The sequence below is a fragment of the Hyperolius riggenbachi genome, chromosome 7 (genome assembly GCF_040937935.1).
Source record: "Hyperolius riggenbachi isolate aHypRig1 chromosome 7, aHypRig1.pri, whole genome shotgun sequence".
Taxonomy (NCBI): Eukaryota; Metazoa; Chordata; class Amphibia; order Anura; family Hyperoliidae; genus Hyperolius; species Hyperolius riggenbachi.
Window position 1 is genome coordinate 189,982,004 of NC_090652.1, and position 16,009 is coordinate 189,998,012.

A 16,009-nucleotide genomic window follows, 5' to 3' on the forward strand; every position below is an offset into this window, starting at 1 on the left:
CCCTGTACCATGAATTGTGCAGTAGATTTCTCCAATGAAACTCAGGTCACAGAATCATTATGCTGTCCAGCAGGTGCTTCCATGGTTTTGCCCTGCAATATGGACTGTTCAGTGATCCTGTCCAGTGAAGCTGTGGTCGCAGAGTCTTATGCTTCACCCAGTACTTTGGATACTTCAAACCCTCTAGCAGAGGAGTCTGAGGCACTGCTTACCTCAGTTGGTGTTGCAGTAATATTCACTTGTCTAGCAGCTGTTTTGGAATTACAGTCTGCTCTAATAAAACTTGATGAATTTCTGCCCAGCAAAGCAGAAGCCATTGAAATATTGTCCTCGTCAGCAAGTGTGTTAGATACCTTGCCCTGTACACAGTCTGATTTAACCAATATTGTTGAGTCCCTCTCCAGTGTTGTAACAGCCGAGGAACTCCAGCCCTGTCCTCTGAATGTTTCAGAAGTCTTGCCCTGTAACATGGATAATTTTGACTCGCTGGAAAAAATAGTAGAAATCTCAGAATTTCAGTCCGGGTTAATGAGTGTTTCTGAAACCCAGCCCTGTATCCTGGAAAATTCTGGTTTTCTGCCCGGTGTGGCAGTAGTTCCAGAGTCCCCTTCCTGTCCAGTGAGTTTCTCAGTTTTGCCTAGTTCAGTGGGGATTGCTGCAATATTGACTTGTTTTGCAGCCCTTCATGAGCTCCAGTCCAGTGTATTTGATGAGTCTCTGTCTAGTCCAGAAGAAGCTATGGGAACCCTGTCTAGTTCAGTGCATACATCAGAAGATTTGCCCTGTCTTGTAAATGCCCCTGAACATGATTTGTTAATAACCCTGCTGGAATCAGCGACATCTAAGTCTGATCCTGCAGTTTTTAGTGAGAATCCAGTAACTGTGAAGTCTAGTCATGATGAATTTTTTTTGCCCAGTTCTGGTTTCGGTCCTGTCTTGACTGACTTTGAGGTTCGCAGTTCCTTGACATGCCCAGAGGTTTCTCTTGTGCCGGTGTGCCCAGATGTGCTTCGTATGCCAGAGTGCCCAGATGTGTCTGTGTTAGCGTGCTCACGTGCTTCCCTAGTGGAGACATGTTCTGATGTTGCCGGTTGGCCTGCATGCCCGGAGATGGTTCTGGTCCCTAAAAGCCCTGATCTTGATGTTTGTCCTTGTGACCCTGACTCTGGAGTTGCCCTCGGTTCCATAGGGGTTCTTGATAGTTCTCCATGTGAGCCTAAGGGGCGTTCTGACCTGTGGGGATCTCTTTGGAGCTTCCAAGTGTTCTGGGAGATCTCTGAGGAAACTTGTCCTGGTACCTTGGACTGGTTCAACAGTGGGTTTTGTGTTGGTAAGGACAGTTCCGGTGGGCATTGCAAAGGCTTTGGCGTTTTTGGACAGTCCTTGGAAGGCGGTGGGTATCGCTCAGAGAGTTTCTTGGGGTTGTTTTCTGGAAGTCGTGGTTCTGATGGGTGTCACACTGAGGCTTGTAGTGCTGACGGGCATGGTTCGGTAGGTTCTGGTTCCAATTGGTCTAGTTTTGGTGAGACTGATTCGGGAATTTGGTTTTGTCGGGCTGATCCGACCTTCATGAATTTTCAGTGGATTTCCCACTTCTGATTTTTTGGTTTGGGTGGTTCAGGAGAAATATGTCAGTTTTCATAGGCGTCCAGAGGCCGCGTTTAAGGGAGGGGGTACTGTTATGATCGCTTCTGCAGCGTTTACTGCTGACTGCAGTGGTATTGCAAACCAAGCAGTTCTAATGTCATTACATGCATTTGCTTGCATAGTTTGGTTTGCACTTAAACTAGTTGCTGATTCCATCTGCAGTCGCTCTGAAGTTGATGACAGTTTGATATGCTTTTGTGTAAACAAACATTGTCTGCTGCTATGGAGGGGCAATCCCTTTCCTGCAGGCTGCATATCATTGTCTGCCTTTTCCTGCTATCAGCCTGTGATTAATTACCATTCACTTGTGTGGGAATCTGCAGGTCTGCTCCCATTGGATGACCTCAGTATAAAGAACTGCTTCCTGCAATGCCTCATGGGCTACCATAGTCTCAGATCCTGTCTGTTACTCTGCCCGTGCCCCACCTCGTTCCTAGTCCGTGTGGACTGCGCTGACTCCTGCGAAGGGGTCAGCGAGTCCTCCTAGTTCTGCTCTTGTTTCTAGAAGTTGTTACTTTGCTTGTCTTGTGTCATATATTGGTTCATCGCCAATATATACGCATACTTGCACGTTTATTATTTTCCTTGTATTCGTGTTACGTTGATACATCAGTGTCGCTGATATATACGTACACGAACTGTTTATATCCTGTGTTCCGTTAGTCAGCGTTCCAGCACGCTGAGCTAGTTATCCTGTTCCTGGTCCTGTTTGTGGATTGCGTTCATCTCTGCGAAGAGATAGTGAATCCTTCTGAGTCCTGTTCCCTGTATTACTCCAGTCTTAGTCAGAGTTCCTGCTTATGTCATATATCGGTTCATTGCCGATATATACATATGTTAGTCAGACGTTACAAATAGTTTCATTGATAGCTGTAATTGTAATACGCTAGGAAATCATACTTATTGTATATTTATCTGTGTTACGTTCATCTATCTTGATCCTGCTATTTCCTGACTATCCTGTCCTGTCTTGGTGAGGCACGCCATCGCTGCAAACGCATTGGCTACCTCATTCCAGTCTGTTTTATTGTGGACGCTTGCTGTCACTAAGTAGTGACTAGTTAAGCAAGCGTTCATTCTGTCTACCTGTCCTGATCTCCTCAGTCCTGGTTTATGCGTCTCAGCACTACTTGCGCTGAGACGTTATTACGAAAGTGTTGTTTGTGGCTGTTCGGATCTGCACCGGCTCTGTGCACCACAATCTCCTATTGGAGTCAGTCCTCTCCTCCACTAAACTGGGGATATCATGATTCCTTGTGCTGGTGTGTGTATCTCCTTCACGTCAGCTTATGTGTTGCATGCTGACGGTGGAGATTACACCTCCAAGCTTAACAACATCCATGGCTACAATTACTAGGTAATGCCTAATGATGTTGATCAAGGGATTTTATCTGATTGCCATCTGAAGTCGGGAAGGAATTTTTTCTGTTTTGGGGCTAATTGGACCATGCCTTGTAAGGGTTTTTCACCTTCCTCTGGATCAACAGGGATATGCGAGGGAGCAGGCTGGTGTTGGTGTTGTACCTTGTTCTTTGGTTGAACTCGATGGACGTATGTCTTTTTTCAACCCAAATAACTATGTAACTATGTAACATTGTGATATACCCAAGAGAAAATTGAGCTTGCTTATTTGCCTAATTTGCTAGGTGAAAGCAGTGAGACACATGGTGAAACTGCTTACAGGATTCAATTCAAGACTTCAGAATCAGAAAGATCATGTGGCCCCCTGTATGATGATGCTGGTGTAACACACACAGCAAAGGACAGCAATTTGAAGTCTGGAAGATTCCAGGGCAAGGGTGGGAAGGATGAAAAGCTAGGTGGCCATGCAACCCTTCCTGCTAGGGATGGCCTTGCATTTTAGTCTCAGCAGTTGTCCGAAGAAAACCCCAGATAGCCATTTAGCAGCCATGACCTATACACAGTCCTTGTGGCACAATTGGTTAGTGCATTTGGCTATTAACCGAAAGGTTGGTGGTTCAAGCCCACCCAGAGATGGCCTTGCATTTTGTGCTCAACAGTTGTCCGAAGAAAACCCCAGATAGCCATTTAGCAGCCATGACCTATACACAGTCCTTGTGGCACAATTGGTTAGTGCATTCGGCTGTTAACCGAAAGGTTGGTGGTTCATGGCCACCTGGGGACACCTTCGTGTTTTGTGAAAGGAACTAATGTACCCTTCTTAAACTTGAAGATTGTATACAAATGTAAGCAGACTGCAGAGTGGCACAGCAGAAGTGTGCTGGGCCCATAACCCAGAGGTTGATGGATTGAAACCATCCTCTGCTAGGCATGATTTCATTTTTGCACCTCTCTTTATCACATGGGCAAAACGGTTTCCATAGCCCTGTAAGAGAAAGTGTAATAAGGGCCCTGCCGTAACATAGATATTACGGTAGCTAAGTCCTGGGTAATGTATGTGAGCGTGCTGTAGTGTTAGTAGTATAGTGGTGAGCATAGCTGCCCTCCACGCAGTTAACCTGGGTTTGATTCCTGGCTAATGTATGTGAGTGTGCTTTTGACATCCTACAAATCCCGGGAAGACAAGATACTCCTCCTCTGGAGGAGGAGGAAGGAAGGGAGGAAGGTAAGAGGCTAGATGTGTTTTTAAAGGATAGAAATGGTTTTAAAGCATTTTGAAAGGCACTTCCGGTTTCTCTATCCGGATATCCGAATAGGTCAGATATCCGCGGATAATGCGTTCGGATATCCACGTTCATGCGGATATCTAAAAGTTCGGATTCGGATATCCGAATCGGATCCGGATTTTCATATCCGGATATCTGAAAATCTGGATCCGGATCAATTCGTATTTTAAAAAGTACTATCCGAGCAACACTGCTAGAAAACAAACGCATAATAAAAAAGCATTTCCCCCATGATGTAATGAAACAGTAGATTTGCATCATGAATGTGCAGCTGATAAATGTGCAGCTGATAAAGGCCAGTGAAAACCTTCTACACGGCTGGGGGAACATGACCCACAAGTAGAGATGGCCCGAACTGTTCGCCGATGAACTTGTTAGCGCGTATTTAGCTGTTTGCAGCGAACCGCGAACACATAGCGAGTCAACCCGCCCCCTATACCACATCATTGGGCTAAACTTTGACGCTCTACATCACAGTCAGCAGACACATGGCAGCCAATCAGGCTGCACTCCCTCCTGGACCCCCGCCCCCCCCCCCCCCCTTATAAAAGACAGGAGTGTCGGCCATCTTCTCACTCTGTCTGCTGCCTGCTGCTAGTGAGAAAAGGGAGAGGTTGCTGGAGAGATAGGGAAAGTATTAGTTAGGCTCTTGTTAGCTTCGCTCCTTGCTGATATTTGTTGCTGTAAGCACCCCAAAACAGTTCTTTTGAGAGCTAATGTTCTTCTGACGTGTCTTTTTTTTGTGTGTGTGTGCCACACTGACACTGCATATATAGCCCTGTCTGTCGCAGCTGGCCCTTGTTGTACTGTGCCAGGCCCAGCACACTGTATTATACCAATCACTGCATACCTTTCACTGCATATGTGTGACTGCACACTGTATTATACCGGTCACTGCATACCTTGCACTGCATCTGTGTGACTGCACACTGTATTAGTCCAGTCACTGCACACCTTTCACTGCATCTGTGACTGCACACTGTATTATACCAGTCACTGCATACATTTCACTGCATCTGTGTGACTGCACACTGTATCATACTAGTCACTGCATACCTTTCACTGCATCTGTGTGACTGCACAGTGTATTAGTCCAGTCACTGTATACCTTTCACTGCATCTGTGACTGCACATTGTATTATACCAGTCACTGCATACCTTTCACTGCATATGTGTGACTGCACACTGTATTACACCAGTCAGTGCATACTTTTTATTACATCTGTGTGACTGCACACTGTATTATACCAGTCACTGCATACCTTTCACTGTATCTGTGTGACTGCACACTGTATTATACCAGTTAGTGCATACCTTTCACTGCATCTGTGTGACTGCACACTGTATTAGTCCAGTCACTGCATACCTTTCACTGCATCTGTGACTGCACATTGTATTATACCAGTCAGTGCATACTTTTCACTTCAACTCCCCCCCCCCCCCTTCCAATATGGACAAAATAACAGGCAGAGCCAGAGGAAGGCCACCCGGCATGTCTGTTCGAGGTCGTTGTGCAGCCTCAACCAAAGTACAGTGTTCAGAAGGCACACACCATCAACCCTCAAGATTGTCAGGACGTAGTTGACAATTTAACACAGAACACCTCATCTTCCTCATCTTCTGCATGGAACCATGACATATCTTCCTCCTCCTGCTCTGATTCTGGCACCCCACTTAACACTCCGGCAGCCACCACCACTACTACTAGCACCACAGCCGCTCCACATCAGATGTCGCAGGAGTTATTCACACGTGTTTGTGGGGAATTAACTGATTCACAACCATTATTGTTACAAGATGAAGGTGCTGCGGGTGTTTCACGACCTCATAGGTCTGAGTTAAGCATCAGTATGGACATAAGGTGTGAGGATGATGAAGTACCTGTTGTTAGTGCAGTTTTGGAGGTGTCTGATACAAGCAAAGCTGTGGAGGATGATTATGATAATGATCCTGCCATGGATGTCACGTGGGTTCCCAATAGACAGATAAACAGGGGGACAGTTCAGAGGGGAAGTCAGAGAGGAGTAGGAGGAGACGAGTTGCTGTAAGAAGCAGGGGGAGCTCGTCATCAGAAACCGCTTGTGGCAGTGTCTGGTGGCATGTATTGCCACCTATGGACAGCCAGCAAACATGCCCTTCAAGGTCAGCTGCTGCCACCACCACCAAAATGCCATCATCCCAGAGCTCAGTGGTGTGGACATTTTTGTGTGTCTGCCTTAATGACAGCAATGCCATCTGTACTCTCTGCCACCAAAAATTGAGTTGTGGAAAGAGCAAGACCCACGTAGGGACAACTGCCTTACGAAGGCACATTATGAACAAGCAAAAACAGCAATGGGATGACCACCTGAGGAAAAGCAGCACACAAACGCAAAGCCACCCTCCGCCTCCTCTTCCTCCTTCAGGTGCAGCATCTTCAGCCCTCTTTATCCCTTGTACCTTCACAGCCTCCCTCCTCCACTCTGCCTCTCACCTTGAGTGGTTCCTGCTCCTCTGCCCACAGAAGCCAGGTGTCCATTAAGGAAATCTTTGAGCGGAAGTGTGAGAGATAGCGGAAACCCCGCCAGGACTGACGTGGCGGCGGGTTCCGCATCTCTGCCGGCGGGCGGTGCAGTGCAGGCGGCGGATTCCGTTAGCTCGGCGGACTCCGCCGCACAGTTGCTGCCCGGGGAGTCGGCCGCTCCCTCGCTGGCTCATTTAGGCTTACGCCCCTGATGAGTTGCCATAGCAACGAAACGTTGGGCGGAGCTACGGCGTGTCGTGACGCGTGTGTTACTGGTCGGACGCGGCTGAAGTTCACACGCTGCTGCTGCTTTTTAAACTTCATAGTTTTACTACTGGTCGGTCTACACTACTGAACAGTGGGTTTGATAGCATTAGGAAGCCATTGCAAACAACATTATATGGCTGTGCCCTGCGCATTCCCCACTGGCTCATATAGAGCTTATTTGTAAGTGACCCTTGCTGTGTCCTATGGACATTTTTTGGATTTTATTTGGAAACGTGCAATAAAGTATGTTTATGGACTTTTACGCGATGAGGAGCCTTTGTTTGTCATACTGACAGCGCTATCCATCCGGGAGACCTGTGCGTGTGGAGAGAGGCTTGCCAGAGAGGCTATGGGGTGGCCTATACCCCAGATGCGTGACTTGGCCTTGATGGTCTTCTGATCTGGTGAGTTCACACCTGATGGGGGATTCTCCTGATGGTCCTATGCATCCATTTATATAGAAGTTCATCGCAGTGTTATCTATACAGAAGCGCTTACTGATTTTATGAAGATTTGACTTTTAATGCCTATACACATTACGCAGGAGCGCTCCATATGAAACAAGTTTATGGACTTTGATTATATGTGTTAGATATCACACTTGTCTTACTTGAAATTGCCCTTTGATTACCCATATATACTGGTGTTTAAGGTTGAATAGCACGGCTTTTTAACCGTAACATTGCTTGTATTAAGTTGGTTATATGTGTGCTGAGCGCAGCTTTTCTGTATACCTTGTGATCTAGATCCTTAAGTGTGCCGGGACCAGCTGGAGCTGTAATCCTACACTTAGCTAGATTTTGTTGATAGCTTAAAGTACTAGTTTGATTGTAATTATCTGTTATGACCCTTTGCCTGCCTGACCATTCTTCTGAACTCTGATCTTGTACCTTGCCATTCTGATACTCTGTTGCCGAACCCCGGCTCGTCCTTAGACTCTGCTTCTGCCTCCTGATTTTGTACCTCGATATATCTGATACCCTGTTGCCGAACCCTGCCTGTACCTTAGACTCCGCCTCTGCCTTCTGAATCTGTACTTTATCTGTCCGTGTGTTTACGACCTGGCTTGTCCGACCTAGAGAACCGACCTTACTGTTAGAGGCGGTTCCCTGTCCTGTTAGTGACACTCCCTCCGGAGTGTCACTCTCAGATAGTCCTTCCTACTCTCAGCCTGACTCCTCCCGCCTTGGAGAGTTCAGGTCTTCGGAAGGAATCCGTGCAGTACTCCTGCTCTGAGGCCTAGTCCTCTAAAGTGTTACTGTTACACCAAACACTACACTCTACTCAGGTGTACAGAGGGTAGCTGGTATATCGGATTATCGTTGATACTGCAGATCACTTATAATCTGGTATATATCTGTATTCCCAGTGATACTGCAGATCACCGGTAATCAGATCCTCTCTGTGCTTCACCGATCGTTACACACTGAATCAGCCTTCTGTTTCTGTACTTTATCTCTCCGGTAGTTTACGACTCGGCTTGTCTGACCTCTCTATCCTCATCAGTGGGCCCTGCCACTGGTGAGGGATCTGTAGCTTACACCTACTCCTTAGGTGTTCCCGGCTGCAGTACACTGTTAATCACCTGCACCCCAGGAGACTAACTCCTATACTTCTGTGTACCTTTCAGCTTCTATTGTGCTAGTGTCTTAGCTCAGCCAGGCTCGCCTGCTCCTCAGGGGATCCTGGGCTGCAGTACTGTCTTAAGTCACCCGCTCCTCAGGAGACTTGTATTACACCATTACTGTCGCACCAAGCACCTATCTTCATATTAGCTCCTGCTTCCTTGTATACTTGTATTATTGGTGATTCTGCAGATCATCATATAATCAGGTATACATCTGCATTATTGGTGATTCTGCAGATCACCAATAATCAGAGTTATCTATTTAGCTAACACCGATCGTTACAGGAAGAAGCCAATATCTGCCAGGTACCCCCTTGCCCGGCGTCTGACAACTGGCTTAGCGGAACTGTTAGCTCGCCAGCTGTTACCATACCAGCTGGTGGACTCTGAGGCCTTCCGAAAATTAGTGGTGATTGGGACACCGCAGTGGAAGATACCAGGCCGCAATTATTTTTCTAAAAAGGCGATACCCAAACTGTACCATGATGTTGAAAGGCAAGTAGTGTCATCTCTGGCACACAGCGTTGGGTCAAGGGTCAATCTGACCACGGATGCCTGGTCTACAAAGCCCAGTCAGGTACATTACTTATACAGCACATTGGGTCAACCTGGTGACCGCTGGCAAGCAGGGAGTATGTGGCTGTGCAGTGGACCTAGTTGTGACACCTCCACGGCTTGCAGGCAGGCCTGCTGCCACCACCTCTCCTTCTCCTCCTACTCCTCCTGCTACATCCTCTTCGCTGTCGTCCTCCTCGGCTGAGTGGCAGTGCTACTGTACTGGTGCTGTGATCTCCTCTCCAACTACACACCCCCAGCTCCCCAGGGCCTATGCTGCATGCCAGGTACGACAGTGTCACACCATCTTGGACATGTCTTGCCTCAAAGCCGAGAGTCACACAGGACCAGCACTCTTGGCCGCTCTGAACAAACAAGTGGATCAGTGGCTAACCCTGCACTAACTGGAGATCGACAACGTGGTGTGTGACAATGGCAACAATCTCATTTCAACTTTGAGTTTGGGCAGCTTTACACATGTACCCTGCATGGCACATGTGCTGAATCTTTTAATCCAAACATTTGTGTGTAAGTACCCAGGCTTACAGGAGGTCCTGAAGCAGTCCAGGAAAGTGTGTGTGCATTTCAGGCGTTCCTACATGGCCATGGCGCGCTTGGCCGATATTCAGAAGAGAAACAACTTGCCGGTGAGGCGCTTGATTTGTGATAGCCCGACTCACTGGAATTCAATGCTCCTCATGTTTGACCTCTGACTACAACAGGAAAAAGCCATCAACGCGTATCTGTACAGCTACGGTCAAAGGTCAGGCTCTGGGGAGCTGGGCATTTTCTGGCTGAAGTACTGGACACTCATGCGTAATGCCTGCAGGCTCATGTGTCCGTTTGAGGAGATGACAAACCTGGTGAGTCACAGTGAAGGCGCCATCAGCGACTTGATCCCATATGCTTTCTTCCTGGAGTGTGCCATGCGTAGAGTGGTGGATCAAGCTGTAGAGGAGCGTGAACAAGACGAGGGGGAAGAGTTGTGGGAACCATCACGACCAGAACCAGATTTGTTATCAACACCTGCGGCAGCACAGAGGAGGGGGGAGAAGGAGGAGTCGACTTGGGAAGAGGAATCAGATGAGGAAGGTGTTTTTTTTGAGGAGGAGGCGGAAGAACTGAGTTTGGTCTGTCAGTGTGAAGCAGCACACTAATTACACTACCTGATTGATGTATACATACGCAAGATGTTTTAACACACTTTATGCCTCCAGTTTAGCAATGCAATGTGATTACTGCCCTTAAAACCCTTCTGTGCGTCAAATCCGTAATTTTCCCCGGGACTTTTGCCGTGTATCTCACTCCGCCATGACCCCCCTCCAGGTGTTAGCCCCCTTGAAACATGTTTTTCATCAGTTTTGTGACCAGAATTAGTGTTTGAAATTTTGAAAGTTCACCTGCCCATTGAAGTCTATTGCGGTTCACAAAGTTCGCGCGAACGCAAACTTTAGCGGAAGGTTGCGCTTGAGGTTCGCAAACTTAAAATCAAAGGTTCGAGCCATCTCTAATTGAGCTACCTCAGCCTGACCATATGGGCTACACTACACAAACAGCTGTGCGTTACACAGTGAGTTTGGTCTGTCAGTGTGAAGCAGTACACTACTTACACTTCCTGCTGATCCATGTATACACACGCAAGGTGTTTTCAAGCACTTTATGCCTCCAATTTAGGAATGCAATGTGATTTCTGCCCTTTAGGGATTATAATCATGCACTGCGTCAAATCCGTAATTTTCCCCGGGACTTTTGGCGTGTATTCCACTCCGCCATGTCCACCTCCAGGTGTTAGGCCCCTTGAAACCTTTTTTCCATCACTTTTGTGGCCAGAAACAGTGTTTGTAGTTTTTCAACTTCACCTGCCCATTGAAGTGTATTGCGGTTCGCCGGTCCGCGACCTTTTGCGGAAGTTCGCGTTTGCGATTCACGAACCCAAATTCTGAGGTTCGATCCATCTCTACCCACAAGAACAAGGGTAAATCTGGTGACTCAAAGACCACTCCCTCCCCTGCTATACCTCCATCAGGGATGCTCGGATGTGCCTCATCCACGAATTCGGAAATCCGCGTGGTTGCAAAAAAAAAATCCGCATTCGGCCCCGCCGCATGCGGATTTTCGTACGCGTCCACGCAACCACGCAGATTTTTTCCCGTGAATGGCGTAATCACGCGCGGATTCACGCCCGGAGGCGGATTTTCTTTTAACGTTAATAACAAAGCCCCCATACATGCTACAGTCCCCCAAATAGCATGGATTATCGAGGTGATAAGGGGCAACATAACTTCAACATAAAAAATTCCCCCAAAAAAAAATTTTCTAGAGAAAATGGATGTTAAAGTGAAATCAACACTTTAAATGGGGCTATTAATTGGTAATAAGTGGTTTTAAAAAGGGATATACGCGTTAAGCAGTCAAAGAGGTGAAGGCGAGTTCCAATGGCACTTGGCGGCGAAGGTACCGCTGGAGGAGGATGAGTGGCTGACGGCAAAAAGACTCCAGAGAGGTTTTTGTAATTTTTGTTTTTGTTTTTTTTGCAGCAATTAGCAATGACATCGCAGCAGAGTTGTCAGTGGACACGGGCAGTGTGAACGCAGAGTGCAGTGGTGGTAGCGACTGAGTCAGGAGAAGGACTATGCAGGCGGTCAGTTCAGCAGCACAGAAGGACCACGGCAACATACTGGTGGTAGTAGTAGCAGCACAGCGTCATAGTGCTGGCCAAAAAATTAAATGCACCCGGCGACCCGGGCAGTGTGAACGCAGAGTGTAGTAGCGACTGAGTCAGGAGGACAAAGCGGGCGGTCAGTTCAGCAGCAGCAGCACAGTAGTAGTAGCACAGCGTCATAGTGCTGGCCAAAAAATTAAATGCACCCGGCGACCCGGGCAGTGTGAACGCAGAGTGTAGTAGCGACTGAGTCAGGAGGACAAAGCGGGCGGTCAGTTCAGCAGCAGCAGCAGCACAGTAGTAGTAGCACAGCGTCATAGTGCTGGCCAAAAAATTAAATGCACCTGGCGACCCGGGCAGTGTGAACGCAGAGTGTAGTAGCGACTGAGTCAGGAGGACAAAGCGGGCGGTCAGTTCAGCAGCAGCAGCACAGTAGTAGTAGCACAGCGTCATAGTGCTGGCCAAAAAATTAAATGCACCCGGCGACCCGGGCAGTGTGAACGCAGAGTGTAGTAGCGACTGAGTCAGGAGGACAAAGCGGGCGGTCAGTTCAGCAGCAGCAGCAGCACAGTAGTAGTAGCACAGTGTCATAGTGCTGGCCAAAAAATTAAATGCACCCGGCGACCCGGGCAGTGTGAACGCAGAGTGTAGTAGCGACTGAGTCAGGAGGACAAAGCGGGCGGTCAGTTCAGCAGCAGCAGCACAGTAGTAGCAGCACAGCGTCATAGTGCTGGCCAAAAAATTAAATGCACCCGGCGACCCGGGCAGTGTGAACGCAGAGTGTAGTAGCGACTGAGTCAGGAGGACAAAGCGGGCGGTCAGTTCAGCAGCAGCAGCACAGTAGTAGCAGCACAGCGTCATAGTGCTGGCCAAAAAATTAAATGCACCCGGCGACCCGGGCAGTGTGAACGCAGAGTGTAGTAGCGACTGAGTCAGGAGGACAAAGCGGGCGGTCAGTTCAGCAGCAGCAGCACAGTAGTAGTAGCACAGCGTCATAGTGCTGGCCAAAAAATTAAATGCACCCGGCGACCCGGGCAGTGTGAACGCAGAGTGTAGTAGCGACTGAGTCAGGAGGACAAAGCGGGCGGTCAGTTCAGCAGCAGCAGCAGCACAGTAGTAGTAGCACAGTGTCATAGTGCTGGCCAAAAAATTAAATGCACCCGGCGACCCGGGCAGTGTGAACGCAGAGTGTAGTAGCGACTGAGTCAGGAGGACAAAGCGGGCGGTCAGTTCAGCAGCAGCAGCACAGTAGTAGCAGCACAGCGTCATAGTGCTGGCCAAAAAATTAAATGCACCCGGCGACCCGGGCAGTGTGAACGCAGAGTGTAGTAGCGACTGAGTCAGGAGGACAAAGCGGGCGGTCAGTTCAGCAGCAGCAGCAGCACAGTAGTAGTAGCACAGCGTCATAGTGCTGGCCAAAAAATTAAATGCACCCGGCGACCCGGGCAGTGTGAACGCAGAGTGTAGTAGCGACTGAGTCAGGAGGACAAAGCGGGCGGTCAGTTCAGCAGCAGCAGCACAGTAGTAGTAGCACAGCGTCATAGTGCTGGCCAAAAAATTAAATGCACCCGGTGACCCGGGCAGTGTGAACGCAGAGTGTAGTAGCGACTGAGTCAGGAGGACAAAGCGGGCGGTCAGTTCAGCAGCTCAGGAGGACCATGGCAACTTACTGATAGTAGTACCATAACACCAAAAAATTAACCAAGGTAGGCACTAGGCAGGTAGTAAATGTCTTTATAAAGGCAGGCATAGTGTGAACGCAGAGTGTAGTAGCGACTGAGTCAGGAGGACAAAGCGGGCGGTCAGTTCAGCAGCAGCAGCACAGTAGTAGTAGCACAGCGTCATAGTGCTGGCCAAAAAATTAAATGCACCCGGCGACCCGGGCAGTGTGAACGCAGAGTGTAGTAGCGACTGAGTCAGGAGGACAAAGCGGGAGAGTGTAGTAGCGACTGAGTCAGGAGGACAAAGCGGGCGGTCAGTTCAGCAGCAGCAGCACAGTAGTAGTAGCACAGCGTCATAGTGCTGGCCAAAAAATTAAATGCACCCGGCGACCCGGGCAGTGTGAACGCAGAGTGTAGTAGCGACTGAGTCAGGAGGACAAAGCGGGCGGTCAGTTCAGCAGCAGCAGCACAGTAGTAGTAGCACAGCGTCATAGTGCTGGCCAAAAAATTAAATGCACCCGGCGACCCGGGCAGTGTGAACGCAGAGTGTAGTAGCGACTGAGTCAGGAGGACAAAGCGGGCGGTCAGTTCAGCAGCAGCAGCAGCACAGTAGTAGTAGCACAGTGTCATAGTGCTGGCCAAAAAATTAAATGCACCCGGCGACCCGGGCAGTGTGAACGCAGAGTGTAGTAGCGACTGAGTCAGGAGGACAAAGCGGGCGGTCAGTTCAGCAGCAGCAGCACAGTAGTAGCAGCACAGCGTCATAGTGCTGGCCAAAAAATTAAATGCACCCGGCGACCCGGGCAGTGTGAACGCAGAGTGTAGTAGCGACTGAGTCAGGAGGACAAAGCGGGCGGTCAGTTCAGCAGCAGCAGCAGCACAGTAGTAGTAGCACAGCGTCATAGTGCTGGCCAAAAAATTAAATGCACCCGGCGACCCGGGCAGTGTGAACGCAGAGTGTAGTAGCGACTGAGTCAGGAGGACAAAGCGGGCGGTCAGTTCAGCAGCAGCAGCACAGTAGTAGTAGCACAGCGTCATAGTGCTGGCCAAAAAATTAAATGCACCCGGTGAGCCGGGCAGTGTGAACGCAGAGTGTAGTAGCGACTGAGTCAGGAGGACAAAGCGGGCGGTCAGTTCAGCAGCTCAGGAGGACCATGGCAACTTACTGATAGTAGTACCATAACACCAAAAAATTAACCAAGGTAGGCACTAGGCAGGTAGTAAATGTCTTTATAAAGGCAGGCATAGTTAACAACAGCACATGCAGCAGCCACTTCATGTCCCCCTGTGTCCGACAATAGGGGCCAGAAACTCACCTTCCACCCAAGCCTGGTTGATTTTCAGGAAGGTGAGTTTGTCCACAGAGGCGTGGGAGAGCCGAGAGCGCTTCTCTGTGACCACGCCACCGGCCGCACTAAAGCATCTCTCTGAGAGGACACTGGAAGGAGGGCAGGATTGGAGTTCCAGGGCGTACTGGGAAAGCTCGCTCCAGATGTCCAGTCTCTTGACCCAGTACTCCAAGGGGTCCACGGGGCTGTCGGTGTCATTGAGCCCGCTGGATGACCCCATATAGTCAGACACCATGGTGGTCAATCGTTGCTTGTGCTGGTTGGTGGTGGATGCTGTGGCGGGCACCTCTGTTCTGGGCTGCTGCACTGCATACAGGCTCTTGCTTAGGCTCTTCAGGTCTCCGGGGCGCCAGTTGCTGCTGCTGCTGCTGGTGGTTGTTGTTGTGCTGCTAGTGGCAATGGCAGGCACCTCTTGCTGGCTTGGCAGAGCAGTTACAGTGGGGGTGGAAGGCTGGGGGAATGCTTCCAGTAGTCTGCGCACAAGGGCCTCCTTCAACTCCCTTGTGCGTTGCTCGGTGGTGGATGGCGTCATTAAGTCTCCCAGCTTCCCCTTCAGACGGGGATCAAGCATCAAGGTAATCCAGATGTCCTCCCTTGAACGCATCTGGATCACCCGGGGGTCCCTGCGAAGGCAGCGCAACATGTGCACAGCCATGGGAAACAAGTGGGCCCTGCCAGCAAGATCTTCCTCGTCCTCGCCATTGTCCCATAACGCATGCCTGTCCTCTTCCTGTGCCATGTCGTTGTCCTCCTCAAACCGTCATCCACGTACAACGCCTGCTGCACTCTGCTCCTCCTCCTCCTCCTCATTCAGGTTAGGGACCTCCAACTCTTCCACTACCTGCTGTGAGCCCTCCTCTGAGCTGGACTGTGCTGCCATCTGCTCCTGTTCTTCCAACTGCCTCAGGGCTTCATCCCCACGCTCAATTAAATTGTCCATTGCCTGCTCCAGTAGACAAACCAAGGGCACCCACTGGCACACAGAGGCCCGCTCCTCACTGACCATCTTGGTTGCCTCCAGGAAGGGACTCAGCACCAGGCATACTTGCTGCATCAGTGTCCACTGACTGGCAGTAATCATGGGGACTTG

The 16,009-nt window shown here is 49.4% G+C and overlaps 1 protein-coding gene and 1 non-coding gene across 2 annotated transcripts in view; both read left to right on the top strand.

Moving 5' to 3' along the window:
- COL3A1 (collagen type III alpha 1 chain) overlaps window positions 1–16,009 on the top strand; it is a 2,242,195-nt gene that overhangs the window by 1,288,733 nt on the left and 937,453 nt on the right. The gene's annotated exons all lie outside the window — the stretch shown is intronic.
- On the top strand, window positions 3,572–3,645 carry TRNAN-AUU (transfer RNA asparagine (anticodon AUU)). Its single transcript has one exon. It is a non-coding gene; the product is annotated as a tRNA-Asn (tRNA).